General features: G+C 34.9%; 1 protein-coding gene across 6 annotated transcripts in view; it reads right to left on the bottom strand.

Annotated features, from left to right (window-relative positions):
- The window catches only part of LOC111502578 (uncharacterized), a 31,309-nt gene extending 21,177 nt beyond the window's left edge, over window positions 1-10,132 (bottom strand). For 3 of the 6 annotated variants that reach the window (XR_012464284.1, XR_012464285.1, XR_012464286.1), the window contains exons 1-3: window positions 9,769-10,111; window positions 9,593-9,710; window positions 4,869-5,977 (exon numbers count right to left, since the gene is read on the bottom strand). The gene's annotated coding sequence lies outside the window, so the exon portion shown is untranslated. Of the gene's footprint in view, window positions 1-4,868; window positions 5,978-9,592; window positions 9,711-9,768 lie in introns of all 6 variants that reach the window. The other 3 variants (XM_074170271.1, XM_074170272.1, XM_074170273.1) reach the window with 2 other exon arrangements.
- Window positions 10,133-16,791: the final 6,659 nt, after the last annotated feature.

Here is a 16,791-nt window from a genome sequence, read left to right as displayed (position 1 = left end):
TGTCAGAACAGGGATTCCAAGATAAACCTAACACCTTGTTAGGGTTGTCTTCCATTTTATTTCGTATTGGATTGGATCAGGATCTTCACAATATTTTTCTCTGAACTGTGAAAAATTGGATGACCACTTGTGTAGTCAAAAACCTGCAGAATTTAACATTTTATTGAGTTGATGATAAGAATCTTCTAACTCGGAAAGGGAATCTGTGCCATGGAGCACATCGTCTACGTACGTCTGTTTTAATAATGCCCCTTTGGCTAACGCGAAACTTTTGCAATTGGAAGCGAGCTCCTTCAAAATTCTAGTTGCTAAAAAAGAGGAGGAAGCATATCCATAAGTCACTGTGGAAAGTTGAATGCATTTTAGCTCTTCTTGGGGTGAGTTTCTCCACAAGAAGTTGCGGAGATGTCTTTGCAATGGATTCATTTTAACCTGGTGGTACATTTTCTCAATGTCGCAGGTCAGGACATAAGAATGCTGACGGAAACGGCAAAATATATCATACAAATCTGGCTGTACTTGATAACCCTTGTGTAGAAGATCATTCAAAGAAAATCCAGTAGAAGTTTTAGTGGAGCCATCGAAAACTACTCTGAGTTTCGTGGTTTCACTGGACTCCTTGATTACGCAGTGATGCGGAAGGAAATATTTAATCTCAGTGGATTTGTCGGTGGGATTAAATGGAACATATGTGGCATGTTTCAATGACACATATTCATCAATGAAATTTTTATAAGTGGAAAATAGTTCTTGATTATTTTGGAGCCGTTTCTTTAAATTGGTAAATCGCCTTTTTGCGATATGGAAGGAATTTCCAAGAGGAATTTTCTCAGCGGGGCATTTGAACGGAAAATCTACTTGGAACGTACCATCTTCAAGACGCACATGCGTTTGAATAAAAATTTGTTCAGCAAGCTCTTCATCTGCTGATAAGGACTAAGACTCTGGAAGCTCTTCGACTTCCCATAATCTAGAAAGAATTTCACCTAATGAATCTGTGGATTCGCAAGCATTCCGAAACAAAGCAACCGTGAAACTCCGCTCCCAAGAAGGTGTCTTCGTCAGGCCTATCAGTAAGGTTTGCCCATTGCCTAGTGCAATTCAGCGAGTGTAACGCGTTCTCTGCGTTAGTTACTTGGCGTCATTGGGTTAATTTTTTTTCGTTTAATTTCGCGGTTGTGTTTTAATGTCATTTCCTTACTTTAACTTGTTGAAATCTCTGAGATTTCAATGGGGCGGGAATATGTTAGAATCACAGCTTCCAACAAGCGTCTTCTGATCTTTTATTAATTATTTAGTTCCAACTTAAATTGTTCTCGAGCCATCCCTGAACGCGCTCGGTCAATTAATTTGGTGTTTTCCAACATCTATAACCCTTTAGGTTCCTTCAAACGAATTCCCAGAATTCCATAAACATCCCCCTCTCCCTTATCGGTCGACATGTGACGATTGAGAATTCACAAAAAGAACCTAGAGAGACACAACGCTTTCCGAGATTGTCCTCCTAGGTAGTGATACCTAACTGGCATTTTTTCTTCCTACTAAGAGTTAATCTCTTCATTTTTCAATTTTATCCACGACGCTCGAATAATTACGGCGTTTATATTTTTCCAAGTCAATAAGTAAAAAAGGTGAATTTGCATACATTAGTGGTACATTGTGCATAGTGTGTCTTGAAGAAGGAAAAGTTTTGTAAGTAAGTTAAACACAGACTATCTTATGAGAAGCAAATTGCCAACGCCCAATGTTACCTGTATGTCCTACGATTTTGTTAGATGGTAGCTGCTAAGGATTGTAAATATATTTAGTTAACGAACTGATTCAGCGTCAATTTATTAAAAAAACCAGCAATCTACAAGGAATCCAGTCCACTAGTATCAAAGTTGATCATAACTCCCCCGTGTTCGAGAAAGGGCAGTTTAAACCCATCCCGATCAGGGATTTTTTGAGAAAAATTAAAATTCACTTTACTTTTTAAACAGACCTCGTATATATCCAAAATACCTTTACCAGATTTGTATAAAATTCCCATTATATTTAGAAAAGAGTAAATTAAATATTGGAGTGAAATTAAATTTTTAGGCTTACAATATTGATTTAGAACCTAACGTGGTCCAAACACATAGACATTGCAAAAAAATTGAATTTGACAACAGCTTCCTTCAGTTTATGGAAAATGTATTTTTTCCCCAATGTTCGCAAAATTACAATATTTAATTTCAATTTGGGGAACTGCTAATCATGTATTCTCCAGCAACTCAAAGTTCTTCAAAACTTTATAAACCTAAGAGACTTCTTAACCTGAGTTTTTTGTATAAATACAAAATATCTCTATTTGTCCATTCAGTAAAAATAATCTTGAATTCTCTAATTCAAAATTTACCATTAACCATGCTTCTCACAGCCATTCAACAAGACAAGCAAATGATTTATCACACGTACAGGTTAAACAGATATTGGCAAAACATCTATTTATCACAATACCATTATTACTTTACTAAGTAATCTTAAAACGTTGAGAAGTTTGAATACTTTTAAACATAATATAATTGACCATGACTATAGCAACATTTTAGAAATCCTTAATCTCAATCTGTTGAGAAAAAGGAGGGAAAACTTTGATCTAATTTTCATATAGAAGTTACTGAATGGCTTAATTGTTGCTCCTGAAATTCTAGAAAATATTAATTTCAATGTCCCAAACAGAATTCTAAGGTCCAGCGATTTGTTTCATTTACGGTTTCATTCTACAAATTATGGCTTACATAACCCTGTTGATCATACACTTCGACTTATTAATGAAAGAAAATTGGAAGTAACTGGTATATCTCTCAGCAAATTCAAAAACAATCTCTTAACTGCATGGTAGTATTATGATATGTATTTTATAATAACTTAAGTTAATGTAATGTAGTATATTACTTTATTATATAATTGTTAATTTTATTCTCAAATGGGGGTGATCCCGTAAATTAAATAAATAAATAAACTATATATTCAATCGAGGAAACCATTTATTTATTAAATTGTTTTAACAGTTTTGTCCATTATAATGTCATGTGTATTCATTGATGCTGTTCATATTTTTCCAAATTTCAATTTTTTGTCTCTTTTCAGCTATTACTGTATGATGTCAATAAACGATTTTCAGCCAATTTTTCTGTCTGAATTCAAATTGAACGAAAGCGCTGCCGAAACAAACCGAAAAAATAACAAGGCATTTGGCAATAATAGTGTTAATGAAAGCACTATTTGATGTTGGTTAGCAAAATTTTGTTCAGAACAAGGATTTGAGGACCCTGATGAAGACTGACCCATCACAAACGGTGCATGGAATGGCGGAAGAACTGGGCTTCCACTCCCTTGCGGTTTTTGATTGTTCAAAACATATTGGAAAGGTCAAAAATTTCGAAAAGTAGGTACCTGACGATTTGAACGATCTACAGGAATTGTGACGTTTCGAGGTCTGTTCTTTTTTGCTTTTGCGCAACCAAAACGATCCTTTCTTGAATCATATCGTCACGTGTGATGAAAAGTGGATCCTCTACAACAGGAGAAGTTCAGCCAATGAGCCACCCAGGCATTTCCCAAAGGTGAAAATCCACCAAAAAAGGCCATGGTTACTGTATGGGAGGTCAGCAGCTGGTGTGATTCATTATAACTTTCTGCAACGGGGCCCAAACATCATAGCAGAGTCCTATTGTGAGAAAATCGACGAAATATAATGAAAATTGCGTCAGCAGCAGCCACCATACTCCCCAGATATCTCGCCAACTGACTACCCTCTTTTCAAACACTTTGGTAACTTTCTCACCGGTAGAATCTTTTCCAATCAGGAACAAACAAAAATGGCCTTCGTCGACTTCATCGAATCCTGAGCACATAATTTTTATGCTGACGAAATTAATCGACTTGGTAAAAGTGCACCGATTTAAATCAAGCTTATTTCAGTTTAATTGAATGAGTATTCACTGAGATATTACAGTATATTATGAGTAGACTCATAAAAACGGACAAAACTTTTGAAATAACTTTATATTTACTAAGCTCAATAATTATTTCATGAAAAATATTAATTTCATTTTTCTACTGCCAAATAAAAAATCAAGAAAAAGGGTATTTCAACACAACTTAAGTTTATTGTTGTTTATTAATTACAATATGTACTCAATATTAAAAACATTATTGTTTCTTGGGAAAAAAATAGCTAATGTTTCTGGGAATCAAATGATTTTAAATTAGGAGTAATGTATCAGTCCTGTTTGAGGAAGTTATTGTATAGGAAAACAAATGTCGGTTTGTAAAACTTTCATAGTGAACATCTAACAGATTAATGTCCTTGTGTAATGTTGTCTCAAGAATTTGATTATTTCAGTATTTTTAATTTTTATCATGTATCTAATATGTCTGATTATTTCAAAATAGTTATATTTTCAACACGAAAAAAGTACTTTTCGAGCCCTGAAGAAGAGTTCAATCAAATTCGAAACATTAGAAAGAAAACATTTGTTTTTTAAGAAAAATTAATCCTTTTACCCAACTAACCCTTCTCGAAAAAAATTATTGGACCACTGAACCAGGTAAATATATTTGTAAGTTATGATATAGATTTATATCAAATATAGGCCAGTTCCTTAGAATTTTCGAAGATTCCGCTAAATATTGATGTTTGTGTGGATTTGTTCGTCAATACTGATTAACAGCAACATCAATTTTTGATTACGCAAATAGAGAAATGTTAGTTTCTTCTAAAAATATGGATACAGATTAATTGTGACACTTAAATCTGAGAATTTGTTCAACAACTTTTGAGAGAAAATAATAATAAATCCAATGAACAAATTATAACATTCATTTGAAAAACATACCTTTCTTGACTAATTTCATTCAAAAAGTCTCACTGGAGAGAATAGGTGGAGACAAGTTTAGCAAACCTGCGATAACTGTCATCGCATCATCCATGCGAGGAATCATAAACCATTCAATCTGGGATGAAATGATTTTGAATGATTTCATTTTCTGAATTGCTCTGTCTACATGAATTCGCGTTCTTGGAGAATTTGGGGTAAAAGTAGTATAAGTGGATTCTTTCTTAGAGGAATGTTTTTTCTTATCTAGAAATGAGGGCTGATTGAGTTTAACTAGATAGTCTTCACATTCCTCCTCATTCGAGAAACCTTTGTTCACAATTACTCCTTCTTGTGGGTCCAATATGAATGTAATGTCTTCTGCACTGGAAACTGCTTCATCACTAGTCCTTTCCCCGTGACAAGGACCAACATAGGCTATTAAACCTGATGGTGTGATCCCTGTTAGAATTTTCAGGATGAGAGTGTTTTTGCAATGCAAATAACTTTTTTGACTGTCAGTCAATATCTTGCTTTTTTGAACTGTTATGTCAAGGCAATTCAGCACTACTCTGGTGTTTTCAAATTTTTTTATACAACCTGGCGTGTTGGCTTGTATTTCTTCTCTCGTGGGCCATTTCACAATAGGTCTCAAAACAGTTGCAAGAAGTGACAAAGTTGAATAAAAATATCCTGTACAAGTGGTTTTTGGTAAATTGAACATAATAGCTAGGCACTCAAAAGACAGATTATGCTTCAGTTTAAATAACACCAACACAATTCTCAATTTGAGGTTATCGGGAATGTCTTCAGAATTGAAAGTTAAAGCATTAATGCTACAGTCTACAAGAGTATTTATAAGCGTTACATCAACCCCAGTGAAACATTTCATACTGTAGTTGGAATTCATCACATCTGCTGAATTATAAATAGGAAAACTTGTTTGCACTCCTCTGTCAACAAATACATTCAATGTATTAGTACTTTGTTCTTGGTACTGAGTAAGTTGTCTTCGAGGTTGTCTCGTCTTGTGAGAGGTAACTTCATCTACCACTTCAATTTCTGATCTAGGTTGAACTATTGCCCTCATTTTCTTATCCTTATTGAGATTATCACTAGAGCCTCTTGTCCTTGAAAAAAAAAGATTATGGTTAATAACCTTCCAGCAGTGGAGCCGAATTTTTTTTGACATGGGCAGTCACGCCACTAACTGACCATGGTTCGTTGGTTTATTCTTTTTTATTGCTAAAATATTTTATGATTTGGTCACAATTTGGGCTTTTATGATCAGTTATACAATGTGGACATAAGAATTCAACCCTTCCTTTCATAACTTTTGAACGGGACAAAATATCAAGGTCAGTCAAAGTTTACACAAAAAGGAAATTTTTAGAACTTTTCAATAAGAAGAATCATGGTGAGGCATTTGTTTGAAGGTGATTGACAATGTTTCATGATGAATTTCACTAGTTCGGACTTCCATTGTCTATATATAAAATGATTTGAAATCCTTGAAACAACTGAATAAAGAAACACAAGTAAATATAAATAAAAAATAAAAAGTTGAGAGATTCCCAAGCCACGTTAGTTCACGACGTTTCGATTGTTAATATCTACAATCGTCTTCGGGTGATGACTGGACTGATTCCTCCGAGAGATGACTATTTATGGGTCATTCGAGTACTTTCACTTATCCTCACTTTCCATTTTTTCCGCTTCACTGGTTCAATGAGAGATAACCGTTTGGCGGGAGTTGGCCATTTTTCGTTTGATGATGGGTTTCCATACGTTGCGTATCTCTACGCTAGCTTGGCTGAATACGTTGTTGGACAGCATGTATGCGGCTTTCTTGAATTTTCTCCTAAACCAATGTTTCCCTCTGTGTATGATCTCAGCTTGGGATCACTCGATATTGTGTTGATGGGTCCAAACATGGTCTGCTATTCCTGATTTGCTGGTTTCCCCTCGCTGGGTGTGTTTCTTGTGCTCGGCAATGCGCACATTTAATGGCCTCTTAGTTTCACCAATATAGGATTTTCCGCACTCACAGGGTATTCGATAAATGCAATTCTTGGAATCGCAATCCGCGTTTGGTGGCCTGGTTTTCGTGAGACTGCTACGGATAGTGTTACCAGATCTGAAGCAGCTTCTGATGTTGTACTTGGTTGTACTTGGGATCTATCAGAAGAATTACCAAGTTCGGATGAGAATCCACTGAACAAAGAAATAATTTATCTGAAATCCTTAATCAAACACAACACCAGCATTCCAAACAGCTCGCCAGTGGTTTCTTTATATAGTCCAAGTAAATAAGGACACACACAAAAAAAGTATATTGTTGTCAATGGCCAGGCATCTACAGCCGTGCCTGCAATCCCGGGAGTATCTAAGCATCCGAGTTATTTCCGAAATCAAACACAAAATATCGACAACAAAACGGAAGGAAAAGGCCAGATCATTACAGCTGAACAAGTTAATGCGGCCATCACGGAAGCAAAAACTAGCTCTATTGCAGAAAGTCTTCAACATGCCTATCCTGCTGAAGGAGCAAACACAGATAAAAGTGGTTGGACTCAAATTCTCTATAGGAGGAAACGTCGTTTCCTAGTTGGTAAAACTGAACAAACATGCAAGGTTGAAACTATTCCAAGACTGGTTTCTCTCCACGTTACTAGTCTAAATCCCAGTACTAAATTAGAAGAAGAACTGAAGAAATTTTTGGAACCTAATCTACCAGTTGTTGAATATGAACTCCATCCCTCTAGAAGACCTGACATTTATTCATCTGTAAGAGTCACCATAAAGCGGGAATACCTAAAAAATGCATGGAGGGGAGAGGTGTGGCCTAACGATGCACTAGTATCGTTTTTTGCGAGGAAGAGGATGCCGACAGAGTTACAGGATCCTCATCAGCAAGTGCAATCCTAACATCAGAGAAAGTAAACATCGAGGAAGAGCATATTGAACAAGGAAGGAGCTATGACTTAAGCATATTCCACCTAAATATAAGAGCACTCTCGAACAAAATCGAGAGGCTCGATGTATTTTTAGATGAACATCCATATGACATTGTATGCATTGTGTGCATTGTATGCACACTCTAGTTTATCCCAATAAATGTTCAAAATGTTCTTCATTCACTTCCTGACAATAATGAGGAATGTTTACAAATTCATTTTTTACATTATGAAATATTCCCTGGAGTTGGTTATTTGTTTTAAGCACCGCTTATTGTAGTCAAGAGTTTTTTAATGAAATGCCACAGTGCAACATACATTTCGGATTTCAAGTAACCCTTCGACAGAATCTGAAGGTGTCATATAATTGAAACAAATGGTATGTGATATATTTGCAGCGGATTACGTACAAACATTGAGAAAAGTGAAAACGACCTTTTATTGACAGTGTCACTTTTGATGGAATTAATCACAACTGAAATTACCTAAAAATACATATAAATATAGGTATACATTATACAACAATAAAACATTGAAATAATTTTAAGTTTGATCCTCAATACATATCACGTGACTAGCAGAACATTCTAAGAGACGTCTGTCTCACCTACTGGTTTGGATAACTGACAAACCCAAATGAGATTTGGAATAATGTTACACATTCTCATTATGACAGGCTAGTTTGTCAACCATTCAAACCAGAGGATATGTAGAGGTGATCTTGTTGAATGGCCCACTAGGTCTCATAACATGATGATCTTATATTTTTTTGTAAGAATTCGTGAAATATAGGGTATAACAATAGTCAATTCTAGAAATTGTCAGGATGTTGATGATGAACATTTATTGGGATACACCGGAGTGAGTTTTGAACACATTTGACATTTATGGTTCGTATGAAAATCACTAAAATTATTATATAACTGCTAAATATTCAGAAACTCTGTCGGATAGATAATTGAAGAACCTGTCAAATGGGGTAGGTATCACAAAATCGTCCCTTTCCATTTGAAAAAAGAAGTTGACAGCGTCCCTTCGGCAAGTGATGCTTTACTATTGTCTAACTACATTTACAGCATCATATAATATCCGTTGTTTCAACATCCACGTTCTGAGAAGTATTTACACAGATCAAGCTTATTCTTTTTAGGTTCAAATTTGTGACGGTATATATTGTTATTAAAATTTCACCTATTGAAAATGGAATCACCATATTAATATTAAGGACCTTATATTCAGAGAAAAAATTGAAAATTCAGTTGTCCCAGGATTTCCTATTTTTCTCAAATGAAACTAAAAATGTCTATATGGACTTCAATCTCAAATCTATTGATTGTTTCAAAATGGTTCAGCATTTTCATGCATAGGTTCTATGGAATGGGAAAATATTTTATCAACCTAAATCTTTTTTCTCGTCTAGTTCAGTTTCCTTAGAAAGTCAATCAGATAGCAAGTTCATATTTTTATCCCAGGTGCCCTGTTTCTTTGTTGACTTACAACATTTTGAAAGCAAATTCACACTCTGACAACCTAGGGATTTTCTATGTCACTAAATTGTTACATCGTAGGTGTTTACATGACTCAATAAATCCGATTTTATAAAGCTGATCCTTTTTTTAAATTGTTTTATGAAACTGAACCAGTTTGATAACGTTCAATGTCAGTAACGCCGGTTGTAGTAACTTCTGTTATCAAAAGTCCTCCTCCTAGGTAAACGTGGATAATATTGTAAATATAGTGCCAAAACGATTTGAAGGACCATGTATACTGAAATAATAAATTCATTACCTTGTTCTACTGGATGAACCTATCCTTGATTTTTTGTTTTCAATGGTCATTCCTTTGGGAATTTTCTGAGATGGAATAACTCCTTTCTTCAGCCTTTTCAACTTCCTATTTCTGGTATCTACAATATTAATAGGTTAGATACATATACATGCTAATGAATATGGGATTTCACATACTTAGAGTAAAATCATCCGCCTTGAAATGTTCACTGCAAACACACATAAATTTGGTAATCGGTTTACTGATTTTCAGTTTGATTTTCCATTCCTTTGCTAAATTTGTGTCTTGTGGAAAGCTATGCATGGATACATTTTCTGATACATAATTTTTACACTCCCTCACTGAACAATACCTGTGGGAGTTACTAATCATAATGTAGATCTAATTTTTACATCTGCGTCATTACAATAAATAAATGAAACTATATTATTAAGAATATATGTGACTATAGACTAGTGAAATTGGATATATAAAACGTATTTATATTTATATCGACTAGAGAGAAAAACAGGTAAATAAAAACATAAACAAATCTAGACATCTGTCATAAATTCTGTGAACCGGATCACAGAACACCCTATCTATACAGAAGCGCAACTTGAACGGCGGCACTTTGATCTTTTGGGGTCAATTTTTCGTTACCTTGATTTAAAGCTTGGCTTGTATATTGTCATTTCTAGGCGGTAAATTCAAACTGTCGGTTGATATACATTTCAAGTGATACACCTTTGTGAACTTTCTAATCTTAGCATTTCTGCTTCTGAAGTGAAATTTGGACAGTTTCAATTTAATTTGAAGATACAGCCCTAGGAAGGTCTAAATATTCCAGAACATAAAGTTTTTTTACCAAATTGGTCTTGGGGCTTCTTTGTTGATTAGCAGTCTACATTCATTATTCTTTAGTAAATAAACTCTTTTTGCACGTTTATTAACAGTACGTGAAGTAGATATGAACAACAATCACCTCTTATTTTGGTATGAGTGGAAAATACCACTGAAGTGATGTAGGCCTACCTATTTTAATGGTCAGATTTTTTATCAACTTATTTTTGCAGGAACGAACGTTTTCAACTACTCTGTTCATACTTTATCTGATATTAATGAAATTTATCAGCACAAAAACACCAGAACCTCAAAAAACAACTTTATTGTACCAAATATATATATATATATATATATATATATATATATATATATATATATATATATATATATATATATATATATATTCTCAAACGACCGCAACAATTTTGTTATTTTATTCAGCAAACATATTGTAGAGCAACACAACAGAAATTGTTCAAAAAGAAAATGTTTGAAATAGATATTTTATCAGTTCTTATAATAATACATGCATGCATTTTTACATAAGTTTAACACTATATTGATCACAGATGATTTAATATAACAAATTTTCTGTTTTTTTTCATTTTTGAGCCAATAGGGATTCTTTTCCCGAATTCCCTATTCGCATATTTAAGGAAATAGAATATCCTCATCCTAATAAACAAGGTAATTATATATTTCTTTGGAAAATTTGGGCACTCGTGCTGAAAATCAACATTTTTCATTTTATCATAGTAAATATGGGATATTCTATTCCCCTTACAAACTTCATCAAACATGTTGACAAAAATCTTTTCCAAATTATATATATACTCAATGAATTTTTCATTCGGTCTTCTTAGACCTCCTCTTCCACCTCGGTAGCTAGCCATCCTTAGTTGTTGATAGTTGAGTGTATTATTGTTACTGTTCTAAGACCTAACCTCACTTACACAAATGACTAATGTGAGGTTGACAATATACAAGCCAAGCTTGCGATTTAGCGGAAACGCTTCAGATGCGCTTCTGTATAGATAGGGTGTTCTGTGACCGGATCAGTGTTGCCAACAGAAAAATGTTTCGTACATTCAATCAGGGTTCATATATATCCGGCCTTGTCTTATCTTTATTGACGTGTGTCAATACCATAAGCAAATTATGGCAATCTGTACAAATCCATTTAAACATTACCTACTCTTGAACATTTGCGTACATTTTGGACTGGATCAAATAATATTGATGAACTGGATTCGAAAAATGCTTTGTAACGTGACACCTTGGTCGCTTCCAATGACTACCTACCGGGATTCTACATACTTTCTGCATACTTTCAATAATCTCTTTTCTTTTTTTAGTTATTGTTTATAAAGTTTTGTTGCTTTTCCCGTTACCAGTGCTTTTATTACACTGTGCTATATTTATCAACTGTTTCATTGGCAATCGAGGTGATTGCCTATGCAGTCTGAAGAACTGGATTACTTGCGAGCCGTCATTCGGTGACTCTTCTCGCCAACGCCGAAACCTTTTACCACCCCCTTATAGCTTGTCTGACGCTCGTTAGTTTATTCAGAAGAGCAGTTATGATTTATCAAAAGATTTTAATAATAAAAGGATAGTAAAAAAGAAAAGGATATTTGATTATGAAGGCAACCTTTACAGTCTGCTAAAAGCCGGTATGAAACAAAATTTTTCAATACCATGATTGATTCTGTGATAAGTAATATGGCTGCAAAATTTATATCAACACTTTGGAAAATTTTTGTTCTCTCTATGACAAACAAGTTGAAAATATTCCAAAAGAGCAAATACTGAAAAACTGTCAAGATTTACACACAGTCCTGCAAGTAGGTGAGAGCAGTGGCTTCCATCCCTACGAGTTATATGAAGACATATACGTACATGTCTGCTCCTATATACTATAGAGAATGAATTAAAATAAATTTACCCAATTCACCAGTACAGTAAGTACTGCTTCCGCTGGAAAGAGCTTTTCAAAATTAAAAACAATAAAAAATCATTTAAGAAATCCAATGGTAAAGAAAGACTTTCAGCTTATAGCATCAAAGATAAATTACGAACCATTAATTAAGAAGTTCAGTAAACATTTATTTTTAATTTTTAACTCCCGTCGCAAAAAATTTCTATTAAAAGTTTGACTTGTGTATATGTATTATGTGTGTGTGTGTCTGGCACTGTAACTCCTATTCTAGTAGACCGATTTTGATGTGTTTTATTATTCAATAGCTAATTGATGTCGGGATGGTACTTAGATATGTTTCATGAAAATCTCGAAATGTATCTTACCTACATTATATATGTGGGCAAGATAAATGAATGTAAGAACAATCGAGTTCATACATTCAATCATCATCATTCTTGAAGAAAAAATTAAATGAGTACAAAATAGTTATCTCGTTCAATTATTTTATTTTAAAGCTGAAGATGGCATAGACAATGTCGAAACGTCGTTAAATAAAAGAGCCACCGGTACAGCTGTTTCAGCTTGTTGGGCATCGTCAGAACCGGGCACGCGGTCGTAGATTGAAGACAAAATATGGTGGAAAGTCATCTTGGTTTTGATCAGGTTGGACTCCCTCACCCTTTCAACTGGTGTTTGTCAGAAGGACAAATGGGTCATAACTGATGGTGGCATGGCGATATGAATGTCCTCAGACATCATGCCGCCTTTCACGGTGTACTCCTACCTGGCTGGGGTGACATGGATGAAATAATTGTTCATCTGTTAACGGGGGACATGAGGCCCTCACTTGAGGCCTTCTATATCGGGTGGGGTCGTCTACAGCATAATCTGTAGCTTCTCTAACTAACGGATTATTGTGAGTTTCTGCGCAATAAAAAAACTCGCTGATTCCTCGACTGAATGGACTGTCGAATGGAAGGTAGCTGGAAATCTCTGCGGATGGCTTCATGCCGCACGAACCACGGAGCATTCACAATCATCCGTATTAACTTGTTTTGCAATCTCTCCAGAATGGAGAGATACTAGACGGATCCGCTTGTCCCCAGACGCCTGAAGCATACACGATGACAGGCGTGAACATCGTGTTGTGGATGGTAATTTTGTTTTTGAGGGTCATTTTTTATTTTTTGTTGATCAGAGGGTACAGACTAGCTATCCGGTCCTCGATCCTTGTTTTAACGGATATAATGTGCGGATTCCAGGTGAGCCTACGGTCTGTTAGAAGGCCGATGTACTTTACCCGCGCTTGCCAGTTGATCTCCCTTTCAGAGACCCTCACTTTTCTAGCCGGAGAAGATATCGTTCATCCCATGGTTATCGCCTGAGTTTTTTCTGGGTTCACTCGGATCGAAAAAATATGAATAATCAAAAAAGAACGAGACATAAGTGGAACCACCTATTGGTGTGACACCCAAGTCAACTTGCCAAGTTTTTTGGAAAGCCATCGAAAAACGAATTTACATGTTTCTTAAAATGATATGAAATAGAGAAAGGTTAATACAGTCAGTCAGTGCTGGAAAATAAGTCCATGAAAATCAAATCGATGACGTGGATTCACTGATATTTTACCATACTTTTTTGCATATGATTGTTTTGACATATCAACTGAAAAACAAACCCAACTTTCAATTCATAATACCTACTCCACTCAAATGAGAGTTTAGATCTAAACCAATTTTTGCGGAAAACCGAAGATAAGTACTATTGATTTGTTGAATTTTATGTTGGAGTATCATTTTTATAGCCTTCTCTAATTGGTTTATCGAGGAAAATTAATCTATTCAGCATATGGTTTTGAAGAAGAACATTTATAAAAAAAATTTGTATTTTTTATGCCTTGATCAATGGCATACAAACTAGTCTGGAAGGTCCGACTTTGCAATTAGTTAACACGAATCGAAAGAAAAAAAAATTAGGAACAGTACCTACAGTCAAATGACATAGCTAAAAGCTGAAGCTAATGGAAGAATTGAAAAGATGGTTCGTATGAATCTGAATTAGACCGTCATTGTTCCCGGTAGATACAAACTGATATATCGATACTTACCTTAGACATGATTGACAGTAACCCAAATAAGTTTGTATTGTTGTCAAGTCATCTGTCATCATTTCAGTCAGTGAACATCGCGTAAAAATGGATTATTCATTTGAAGAATATACATATATGCATTTCGTTTATGGTGAAACAGGGGGAAATGCCAGAGCCGCTGCTGAATTATATCAAAATAGATATCCAAACAGACGTCATCCACATTTCACTACTTTTATTACGGTGCATCGACGACTGAAGGACACGGGGTCCTTTAAGCATCATTATGGTACAAATAGAAGAGATAATGTTACGGAAGAACAAATTCTTGAACAATTAGCAGCAGATTATTTTAAGAACACTTGGGCTATTTCGTATAGTTTACAAGTGTCACAATCAACAGTAAAAGTCGGGTAGCACGTGAATAAATAGTAGAAGCAGAAGCAAACGACTTTCCCAGATATGTTTTATTCACGGATGAGGCAAGTTTCACAAAAGAAGGGTATTTCAATAGTAGGAATAGACATTTATGGGATGAACAAAATCAGCATATGGAATATTTCGAAAAGGCTACTATAAAAGATTTTATATTTTGTTTATTTGTTGCTTTCAAATCTATATAATTCATGTATCATTCAGTATACTTTTTGCTCCATTCAGTTAGCTGTGAATGAGATATGTTTTATAAAAAAGTTGTTGTTGTTGTTGATTGTCACAAAAGATCAATATACGTCAAAAAGTAAAATTTAGTTTTTCTTGAAAAATAAAGTATTAAAGGAAATTACATGGTCTTTTGAGCCAGATTAGATATCAAAATATTGCATATACAGTCCACAAATACGCACTGAAAAGGAAACACGTCTGAATATCGAAGAAGATCTCAGGGAAAAAATGCTGGCAAGACCAATAATTTTCATGATTATGTTCGATGGCCGCTGGCATTAGAGAATAATATTCAAAGTATTCATGACACTGTTCAGTCAGAATCGAATATCTTCATGTCTTCGCATCAGCAAGAAGACGCAACTCAGGTGCTGGAAGTTGTCCAAACAGCTCCCATAGAAGAACCGAAAGGTTCCGGATTTCATGTAAAATCTAATAAAACTGGCAATAGGGATGGAACAGATCCAGGATCAATCAGGTATCCATCAAAAGTATCAGATTCTACTAGAAAATTGACAAGGAAAACAAATGAATCCATGGTATCTTCAAAGAGGGTAGAAATTGAAAGGAAGCGTTTGGCGTTGGAGGCTGAAGTCGCGAGGGCTGAGCTAATGAGGGAAATGAAAAAGCAGGAATTCGAAAATCAAATGAAGATTCTAGATCTTCAGAAAGAGTTAGCTGAAACTAGAATTGAAGAGGAAGAGTTATGCTCTACAAGATATATCAGTTTGAGAAAATCGCTTGCAGAGAGCACAGATAAAGAAAGCATGTTCAGAGGAGTACAAGAATGTGTCGATAAGTGTGAAGTGCATTCTGTTACTTTTTCACCAGAAAAAACCGAAACGAACGCATCCTACAACGCCATCAGTAGTCAGTGGCTTGCTACATACCTACACCAGATGGTGACACTGATTTCAATAATTTCAAATTGTGTAATGTGCGAAGACCTACGAATGCATCAGATGCAGTCAACAAAGAGTATATGGATGAAATTGAAAAAACCTCACTACTTCCATTAGAAGAAATTTGACCAACTTTGATTGAATTCAGGAAAAAAGTACCCAATGATATGCAACAACACACTCATCAAGAATGACGTTAATAAGATAGATATTGAATTCGATAAAAAATAAAAACACTTAACGCCGACATTTTCCAAATGACTCAACTTACTACGGAACAGTTCCAAAAGTTGCATGAAAAATTCATCCATCAATATGAAATCGATATCGATCGTATCGGCAACGATCTATCAAAGAGATTGAAAGAACTCACCAATTTAGTTCACGAAAAGAAAACCAAATTTTGCAATCTATTCAGCAAACTGATATTTTGACCGAGAAAATGGGTAGAGAATTGAAAGAGTTTCGATCTAACGTCGAATCGCAAATATCTACTTTAGGTCTAAATGGTAAAAATTTGGAGCTCGTCATCAATAAAAAGAAAGAAAGAGAGAAAGAAAAAAATTGGCGAAACCTTCCTCTAATGTAATAAAATGAATTATTTCACAACATTATGCACAGTTATGGCCTCCATAGACAAGAATCAACTTGTCCGTGAACTGCATAGAGCAATATTAAAAAAAAATCCTCGACGTTGTATCATTATCAAGAGATTGGATGATTTATGGCAGATGGACTTGGCTGAGATGAGATCGTACGCTCACTAAAATCGAAATTTGAAACTCATTCTAGTCGTCAT

This window comes from Leptinotarsa decemlineata, unplaced genomic scaffold (assembly GCF_025532065.1).
Source record: "Leptinotarsa decemlineata unplaced genomic scaffold, Ldec_3_MD MMD2_P_RNA_scaffold_7, whole genome shotgun sequence".
NCBI lineage: Eukaryota > Metazoa > Arthropoda > Insecta > Coleoptera > Chrysomelidae > Leptinotarsa > Leptinotarsa decemlineata.
The sequence above is the reverse complement of the archived record's forward strand: the minus strand, read 5'-3'. Positions and strand labels throughout refer to the sequence as shown.